A 10,271-nucleotide genomic window follows, 5' to 3' on the forward strand; every position below is an offset into this window, starting at 1 on the left:
ATTCCACATATGAGTGAAATCATATGATATCCGTCTTTCTCTTGGCTTATTTCGCTTAGCATAATACGCTCTAGTTCCATCCACATTAGTATTCAGAAATTTCAATCAACCCATTAGTTTTAGGACAATTTCTTTGATATATTTCCTCACTGCTAAAACTGTTGTTAAACCAAGACTTACCCTCTATCAAATATTTTGTATTTCCTAGGGGAAGAATCAAAATGATCACCAACTTTCTATTATTCATTTATTTTTTTTTAATATCTTTTTTTTTTTTTTTTTTTTTTTTTTTAATTTTTATTTTTGGGACAGAGAGAGACAGAGCATGAACGGGGGAGGGGCAGAGAGAGAGGGAGACACAGAATCGGAAACAGGCTCCAGGCTCCGAGCCATCAGCCCAGAGCCTGACACGGGGCTCGAACTCACAGACCGCGAGATCGTGACCTGGCTGAAGTCGGACGCTTAGCCGACTGCGCCACCCAGGCGCCCCGATTATTCATTTAAACTTTGAGCCAATACCGGGTTCTTTCCCAGAGCATCTGTTCTAGATTCGGAGTGAGTGAACTGTAGTGGAAAGAGCAGGCTTTGTTGTCAGGTAGATTTGAATCCCAGCTTTGCCCCTCTAATCCTAGACAAGTGATTGCTGTAATCTCTCTGTGTAAGTCTCAGTTTATTTATCTAAATGATAAAGATCATTGTATCCATACCATAAGGTTTTTTTAAGAAGGATTAAATTTGATTATCTATTAGTCCATGTAAAAATCTCTTAAGATACATGTGTTCCTCAGATCTATCTTCCAAATGTTTCCCACCTGTGTTCTTATCAGGTCTACTGCTAACCCCCTAGTCCAGGCTACCATCACCTGCCTCTTGGACTGTGCAACAGCCTCCTGACTGACCTCCCAGCCTCCATTCTTGCCTCTATTAGTCTATTCTCCTTACTGAAGCCAGAGTGACTCTTTTTTAAAATTTTGTTTTGTTTTTTAATTTATTTGGGAGAGAGACAGAGAACACAAAAGGGGGAGAGAGGGGCAGAAGGAGAAAGAGAATCTCAAAGCTCTGTGCTCAGTGTGAAGTCCAATGCAGGGCTCAATCCCATGACCCTGGGATGGGCCCCCAACATAACAGTGGTTAAACTTACGATTTTTTGACTCTACAATGGTGTGAAAGCAATAGGCATTCAGTAGAAACTGTACTTCAGGTTGTGAATTTTGGTCTTTTCCAGGGGTAGTGATATGCAGTACTGTTCTCTCTCATGATGCGGGAGGCGGGGGGGGGGGGGGGGGCGCAGCTCCCAGTCAGCCAGGCAGTGTACAGACAACCATTCTGTACCCATTGAACCATTCTGTTTTTCACTTTCAGTACAGTATTCACTAAATTACATGAGATCTTCAATACTTCATTTTAAACAGGCTTTGTCCAACTGTGGGCTAATGTGTTCTGAGCACACTTAAGGTAGGCTAGGCTAAGCTAGGATGTTCAGTAGTTTGGGAATGTTAAATGCATTTTGACTTACAATATTTTCAATTTACAATGAGTTTATTGGGGTGTAACCCCATCGTAAGTCAAGGATGATGTGTAGATACAAATCCTGCTGTCCCACTTCCAGTGCTTTCTCATCACACAAGGAGAAAGCCTCGAATGTCCTGGCCTCTGAGGTCTGTGTGATCTGGCCCCTGACTACTCAGACATTAATTCTTACCCCTTGTCTTTGTCTCACTTGGCTTCATCCCCACTAGGCTTGTTGCTGTTTTCAACTACACCAAGCATGTTCCCACTGTTTTTTTCATATATACAATGCAAATTTATTCAGTCTTTAAAAAGAAAGACATACTGCCTTTTGCAACAATGCAGATGAACTTTGGGGACAATATGCTAAGTGAAATAACCCAGACACAGAAAGTAAAAAATCAAACAAACTTCATGATATCACTTACATGTGGCATCTTAAAAAGCTGAGTGCATTGAAGCAGAGGGTAGAACAGTGGTTATGAATGTCAGGGAGGTGGGGGAAACGTGGAGATGTTGGTCAATGGGTATGAAGTAACAGTTATATATGATGAGTAAGTCTTGAGATCTAAAGTACAACATGGTGACTCTGGGTCATAAAACTGTATTGAATAGTACAGTTTTACAAAGAAAGAATATTTCAGATGCTCTTATAAAAATGGTAACAATGTAAGGATGTACATAATTATTAGAAATAAAATAAGATAAAGACATATGTATAACATAGGTTTTTAAGAGAGCTACTAAGCATGTTCCCATTTGCTGTCCCCTCTGCCTAGAATTTTTCCCCTAGATATTTGCACAATTTATTCCCCTTTCCCTCTCTCCTCCTTTGTCACCTCCTTGGAGAGGGGTGCCCTACCCTCTCAACTGTAAGAGAATTCCTTGTTATCCCCTTAGTTTATTCATTTCTCTTTATGACACTAACCATTATCTGACATTTAATAAGACATAGAGATGTATATTTAATTTCTGTCTTCCCAACCAGAATATAAACTCTGTGAGGCCATCTCCTTAATTTTGTTCACCCCTCCAGTCTTAATGCCTAGCGTGATATCTGGCATACTGAAAGGTGCTCAATACATTTTCTTGAATAAATGCATGAAGGAACAAGTAAATCAATGTATGTTTTTAAAATTATTTTGGGATCCAGTACATTTTGGGGGGATAAAACCCTAGATTAATTCATTTCTATTTTATCTAACTCTATCTAGTCTAGTCTTCCTGGGTACCCCTCCTTTATTTTAGCAAAGCTGTCATTTTTCACGTGTATTTTTTCCCCAAATTTTTATTTAAATTTACTTAGTTAATATATTAGTTTCAGGAGTTGGTTTCAGGGGTAGAATTTAGTGATTTATCACTTACATGTAACATCCAATTCTCACAATAACAAGTGCCCTTCTTAATATCCATCACCCATTTAGCCCATCCCCCACCCACATTCCTCCATCAACCCTCAGTTTGTTCTCTATTGTTAAGAGTCTCTCTGATGGTTTATCTCCCCCTTTTTCCCCTTTTCCATATGTTCATCTGTTTTGTTTCTTAAATTCCACATATTGAGTGAAACCATATGGTATTTGTCTCTCTAACTTATTTCACTTAGCATAATACACTCTAGCTCCACCCAAGTCATTGCAAATGGCAAGATCTCATTCTTTTTGATGACTGATTAATATTCCATTGTGTGTGTGTGTGTGTGTGTGTGTGTGTGTGTGTGTATGTATGTGTATGTCACATTTTCTTTATCCACTCATCAGTTGGTGGACATTTGGGCTCTTTCCATAACTTAGCTATTGTTGATGATGCTACTATAAACACTGGGTAGCATGTACCCCTTTGAATCTGTATTTTTGTTTCCTTTAGGTAAATATCTAGTAGTGCAATTGCTGGGTTTTAAGGTAGTTCTATTTTTTACTTTTTCAGGAACCTTCATACAGTTTTCCAGAAAACTGGCTGTATCAGTTTGTATTCCCACCAACAGTGTAGGAGGGTTCCCCTTTCTCTGCATCCTTGCCAACATCTGTTGTTTCCTGTATTCTTAATTTTAGCCATTCTGACAGGTGTAAGGTGGTATCTCATCATGGTTTTGATTTGTATTTACCTGATGATGAGTGATGTTGAGCATCTTCTGTGTGTGTTAGCCATCTGGATGTCTTCTTTGGAAAAATGTCTATTCATGTCTTCTGCCCATTTCTTAACTGGATTATTTGTTTTTTGGGTGCTGAGTTTGATTAAGTTCTATATATATTTTGGATACTAACCCTTTATCAGATATATCATTTGCAAATATCTTCTCCCATTCTGTAAATCACCTTTTAAGTTTTGTTGATTGTTTCCTTTGCTGTGCAGAATTTTTTTATCTTGATGGTCTCAAGAGTTCATTTTTTTAAAACAAATATTTTTTAACGTTTTATTTATTTTTGAGACAGGGAGAGACAGAGCATGAACAGGGGAGGGTCAGAGAGAGGGAGACACAGAATCTGAAACAGGCTCCAGGCTCTGAGCTGTCAGCACAGAGCCCGATGCGGGGCTCGAACTCACGGACTGTGAGATCATGACCTGAGCCGAAGTCAGCCGCTTAACTGACTGAGCCACCCAGGCGCCCCTCAAGAGTTCATTTTTGCTTTTGTTTGCCTTGTTTTTGGCAACATGTCTAGTAAGAAGTTGCTCTGGCTGAGGTCAAAGAGGTTGATGCCCATGCTTTCCTCTAGGATTTTAATGGTTTCCTGTCTCACATTTAGGTCTTTCAACCATTTTGAATTTATTTTTGTGTATGGTGTAAGAAAGTGGTCCAATTCATTCTTTGGCATGTTGCTGCCCAATTTTCCCAACACCATCTGTTGAAGAGACTGTCTTTTTCTATAGGATATTCTTTCTTGGTTTGTCAAGATGAGTTGACCATACTGTTGTGGGTTCATTTCTGGGTTTTCTGTTGTGTTCTATGAGTCAGGTTTATGGTAGTACCATAATATCTTGATCACTACAGCTTTGTAATACAGCTCGATGTCCAGAATCATGATGCCTCCAACTTTGCTTTGCTTATTCAGGATTGCTTTGGCTATTTGGGGTCTCTGTAGTTCCGTACCAGTTTGAGGATTGTTTGTACTAGCTCTGTGAAAAATGCTGGTGGTATTTTGATAGGGATTGCATTAAATGTGTAGATTTCTTTGGTCAGTATAGACATTTTGACAATGTTTTTTTCTCCTAATCCATGAGTATGGAATTTTTTCCCATTTCTTTGTGTCCTCTTCAATTTGTTTCATAAGTTATATAGTTTTCAGAGTACCGATCTTTTACCCCTTTGGTTAGGTTTATTCCTAGATACCTTATGATTTTAGCTGCAGTTGTAAATGGGACCAATTCCTTGATTTCTTTTTCTGGTGCTTCATTATTGGTGTATAGCAATGCAACAGATTTCTGTACATTGATTTTATATCCTGCGACTTTGCTGAATTCATGTATTAGTTGTAATAAGTTTTTGGTAGAGTCTTTTGGGTTTTCCATATAGAGTATCATGTCATCTGCAAATAGTGAAAGTTTGATTTCTCCCTTGCCAATTTGAATGCCTTTTATTTCTTTTTGTTGTCTGATTGTTAAGGTTAAGATTTCCAGTACTATGTTAAATAGTAACGGTGAGAGTGGACATACCTGTTTTGTTCCTGAACATAGAGGAACAGTTCTCAGTTTTTCCCCATTGAGGATGATATTAGCTATAGGTCTTTTGTATATAGACTATATGATGTTGAAGGATGTTCCATCTATACCTACTTTGTTGAGGGCTTTTATCAAGAATAGATGCTGTATTTTGTATTATGCTTTTTTTGCACCTATTGAGAGTATCATATGGTTCTTATCCTTTCTTTTATTAATGTGGTGTATCACATTGATTGATTTATAATCAATGTGGTGGATAATTCTTTTAATGTAATGTTGGATTCAATTTGCTAGTATCTTGTTGAGAATTTTTGCATCCACTTTCATCAGGGTTATTGGCCTGTAATTCTCCTTTTTGGTGGGGGTCTTTGGTTTTGGAATCAAGGTAATGCTGGCCTTGTAGAATGAGTTTGGAAGTTTTCCTTTCATTTCTGTTTTTTGGAACATTTTGAGAAGAATAGATATTCACTCTTCTTTAAATGTCTGGTAGAATTCCCCTGGGAAGCCATCTGGCCCTGCACTTTTGTTTGTTGGGAGATTTTTGATTACTGATTCAATTTCTTTGCTGGTTATGGGCCTGTTAAGATTTTCTATTTCTTCTTGTTTAAGTTTTGGTAGTTTGTATGTTTCTAGGAATTTGTCCCTTTATTCTTCATGTGTATTTTAATCTTTAAACTACAAAGTATGATGTGTGTTCAGATTTTAGGTATTACCTTCCATATCAGTTGTTTCATCATTACTATTTTTTTTGAGAGAGAGAGAGAGAGCAGGGGAGGGTCAGAGAAAAGGGGGGAAAGAGAATCTTAAGCAAACTCCATGCTCAGTGTGGAGCCAGACACAGGGCTCTATCCCATGATCCTGGGATCATGACCTGAGCAGAAACCAAGAGTCGGTCATTCAACTGACTGAGCCACACAGGTGCCCCTCACCATTACTATTCTAATTGTTCTTCTTTGGACTGGACCTTTTCTTCCTCCTATAGAGCTGACCAACAGAGTTCACTCTACTCAACATTGACCCCATTTGAGCATTATGTATGTTCATTAAAAATGCCTAAAATTCTTTCTCTGAATAGCAGGAGAAACAAATCAATATATTCAGTTTCTTAATGTAACCTTGCTTGGCAACTGAAGAGTAACACTTATAAACTCTGTCTGATCAACATGAAAAATGGAAGCCATTCTTATGATGCTATCACCCTGCCACTGTGATCTTTTTACAACTCAAAATGGATTCTGTCTTCCTTCAGCTTGAAATACTTCAGGGACTCCTCATCCTTTATAACAGTGGTTATCAAACTTCAGTGCACGTCAAAATCACTTGGAGGACTTGTTAAAAACAGGTTGCTGGGCCCATGCCCAGTTTCTGATCCAGGAGGTCTGGGTATGGACTGAGAATTTGCACTGCTAACAAGTTCCCAAGTGAGGTCTGGGGACCAAAATTTGAGAATTACTTCTTTGTAGAATTCAAACACCTCACACAGTGTGCAAGTCAGGATATCAGAGTGGTTAAGGTAGAAGAGACTCAGGCCAATCCAGGAACACTCTTCTGTAGCTTTGTGACTTTTGAAAGGTTATCTTATCTCTTTTGCCTTAGTTTCTTCATCTGTAAAATGAGGACAATTTTTTTTGAGACAGAGAGAGAGAAAGCGAGAGAGAGAGAGAGAGAGAGAGAGAGAGTGTGTGTAAGTGGGGGCAGAGGAGTAGAGAGAGTGAAAGAGAGAATCCTGAGCAGGCTCCATGCTCAGCGTGAAGTCTGACACAGGGCTCAATCCCACGACCCTGGGATCATGAGCCAAGTCAAAATCAAGACTCAGACACACAAATGACTGAGCCACCCAGGTGCCCCTTAAAACCATCTTTGACTTTGTTCTTTCTATCATACCCAACAGTGAATCCATCAGCAAAACTTGCCTTCTTTAACATAAATACATATTCAGAATATAACTACATTTTACCACATCTACTACTACCAACCTAGTTCAAGACATTTGGATATATGAGTATGGGGTTCAGAAAAAAGGGGAAAAGAATAAAGATATAAATTTGGAAGTCATCTGTATACAAATATAAAGGCATAGGAATGGATGAGAGTACATAGGGTGTGAGTGTCCATAAGAAAATTAAAAGATTTTGGGGTGCCTGGGTGACTCAGTCAGTTAAGTGTCTGACTCTTGGTTTTGGCTAAGGTCATGATCCCATGATTTGTGAGATCCAGCCCTGAGTCAGGGTCTGTGCTGACAGCATGAAGCCTGCTTGGGATTTTCTCTCTCTCTTTCTCTTTCTCCCCACTCTCTTTCTCCTTCAAAATAAATAAACATTTAAAAATGTAAAAAAAGAAAAGATTCTTTTTTTAAAGATTTTTTTAATTCATTTTCGAGAGAGAGAGAGACAGTGCGAGTGAAGGAAAGGCAGAGAGTGAGGGAAAGAGATAGAATCCCAAGCGGGCTCTGCACTGGCAGCACAGAGCTCGACTTGGGGCTCAAACTCATGAAACCTTGAGATCATGACCTTATTTGAAACCAAGAGTTGGATGCTCAACTGACTGAGCCAGCCAGGTACCCCAGGAATGATTCTGATAACTGAGCTCAGTGCAGTCCAACACTTACAGTCCAAGAAGAGAAGTGTCTTAGTCCCTTTAGGTTGTTATAACAAAATGCCACTTATTGGGGTAGCTAATAAACAATAGAAATTTATTCCTCATAGCTCCGGAGGCTGTAAGTCCCAGATCAGGGTGACAACATGATCTGGTGAGGGCCCTCTCCCAGGTCACAGACTACTCCTTATAGCCTCATATGGAGAGTCTTTTACAAGAGCACTAATCCCATTCATGAGAACTTCATCTCCCAAAAGCTCCCATCACTTTGGGTGTTCAGATTCCAACATGTGAATTGGGGGCAGGAGGACCCATTCAGGCCATAGCAAGAAGCTATCAAAAAGACAGAGAAGAATCAGTCAATATTGTAAGAGGAGAATCTAGAGTATTGTCCCATAGCCAAACAAAACTGAACAATTACTTATGTCAGATAAATCAAGTAAGATAAGCACTTGGAAATGGTGATTGGATTTGGTTATATGGAAGTTATTGGTGACTTGTACAAGGTGTGCTTTGATGAACCGATAGAAATAAAGCTTAAATGACATGTTTTGAAAGACAGTATGTGGACAGAATGTGGGATTAGTGAGTCAGTTTTGGTAGTTCTTTTTAAGGTTTTTGTAAATGGCAGGAAAGGGATGTTGTCCTTCCTCTGAGCTCCCATAATGCCCTAGAGGTTTCTCTATCATTGGCTCCCTTCTTACTATATTTAATTGTTAATGTGTCTGTCTGAGTGATAGTCAACTGAGCAGAGTAGAAAGTTCACCCTCATTGCCATGGGACCATCACCACAAATATACATCACAAATATAAGATACAGAGCAAACTGTCCACGTGGAAGAACACCTATCCCCAACTAAACAGCTCAGGAAATGCTTTCAGATGGATGCAGTGTCAGAATTCATTATTAAAGGAAGAGTAATTAGTTGTTTACCAAGCAAAGTAGAATGAAAGCAAAGGTATCCCAGACAGTGAAAAGCCATGAGCCAAGGGACAAAAGAGTAAAAAGAATTGGTGTATTTTTAAAAAACATTTTTTTATTATTTTTGAGAGACAGGGAGAGACAAAGCATGAGTGGGGTAGGGCAGAGAGAGCAGGAGACACAGAATCGGGAGCAGGTTCCAGGCTCTGCACTGTCTGCATAGAGCCCAACGTGGGGCTTGAACCCGCGAGCCATGAGATCATGACCTGAGCCAAAGTCAGATGCTTAACTGACTGAGCCATCCAGGTGCCCCCAGATTGGTGTATTTGAAAGATCCTCATTTAGTACTTTGAAGGTGAAGAGGTAGAAGCAGACTCCTGAAGGGCCTTGAAGTACTATTAGCATTTTTGGATGTATTATTCCACACGGACCTGTTCTAAGTGCTTTCTAGGTATTATCTGATTTAACTTCACAATAAATCTATGAGGAAAGCACTACTATTAAAGTTTTCTTTGGGACACCTGGGTGGCTAAGTTGGTTTATTTATCTAAAATAAAATTCAAAAAATTTTTAAAAAGAATGACTTTAAGATTTTTGACCTGAGAAATTATTAAAATGGAGGTTACAACATATATATATATCTAATAACAGAACCTCAAAATACATAAAACAAAACTTATATAATGGAAGAGAGAAATAAATCATTCTACAGCAATCATTGGAAACTTCAACACCACTTTCCAAAATGAATAGAACATGTAGGCAGATCAACAAGGAAATAGAAGACTTGCACAACACTATAAACTAACAAGAACTAACAGACATCTATAAAATGTTCCACCTGTATTAGTTTTCTCAGGTTGCCATAATAAGATACCACAGATTGGGTGGCTTAAATAACATACATCAATTTTCTCACAATTCTGGAGGCCAGAAGTCCAAGATCAAGGTGCCAGAAAACTAGGTTTCTGGTGACACCTCTTTCTGCCTTGTATATGCCCACCTTCTTGCTGTATTTTCACATGGCTTTTCTTCCATGTACACATGAAGCAAAAGAGCTCTGATGTCTTTTCCTCTTGTTATAAGAACAGTCAGGTTATAGCTTCATTCTTATAACCTTATCTAAACTCCTTAAAGTCCCGACCTCCAAATACAGTCATATTGGGGGTTATTGGTTCAACATATGAATTTTAGGGGCACACAATGCCCAATAATGGAAAATACATATTACCCAATAATGGAAAATACATATTCTTCTCATGTACACATGAAACATTCTCCAAGATAGATTATATTCTAGGCCAGAAAACACACCTCAGTAAATTTGAAAGGATTGAAATTATATACAAAGTATGTTCTCCAATCACTGTAAAACAAAATTAGGAATCAATAACAGTAAAACATTTGAGAAATTCACAAATACATGGAAATTAAGCAACACACTTCTAAGTAACATGAATCAAAGAAGAAATCATAAAAGCAATTAGAAAATACCTTGAGATGAATAAAAAGGAAGACACAAAATACTGAAACATAGGATTCAGCAAAAGCAATAACAGAGGGAAATTGATTGATGTAAATGCCTATATTA

This window comes from Panthera onca, chromosome C1 (assembly GCF_046562875.1).
Source record: "Panthera onca isolate mPanOnc1 chromosome C1, mPanOnc1 haplotype 2, whole genome shotgun sequence".
NCBI classification, from domain to species: Eukaryota; Metazoa; Chordata; class Mammalia; order Carnivora; family Felidae; genus Panthera; species Panthera onca.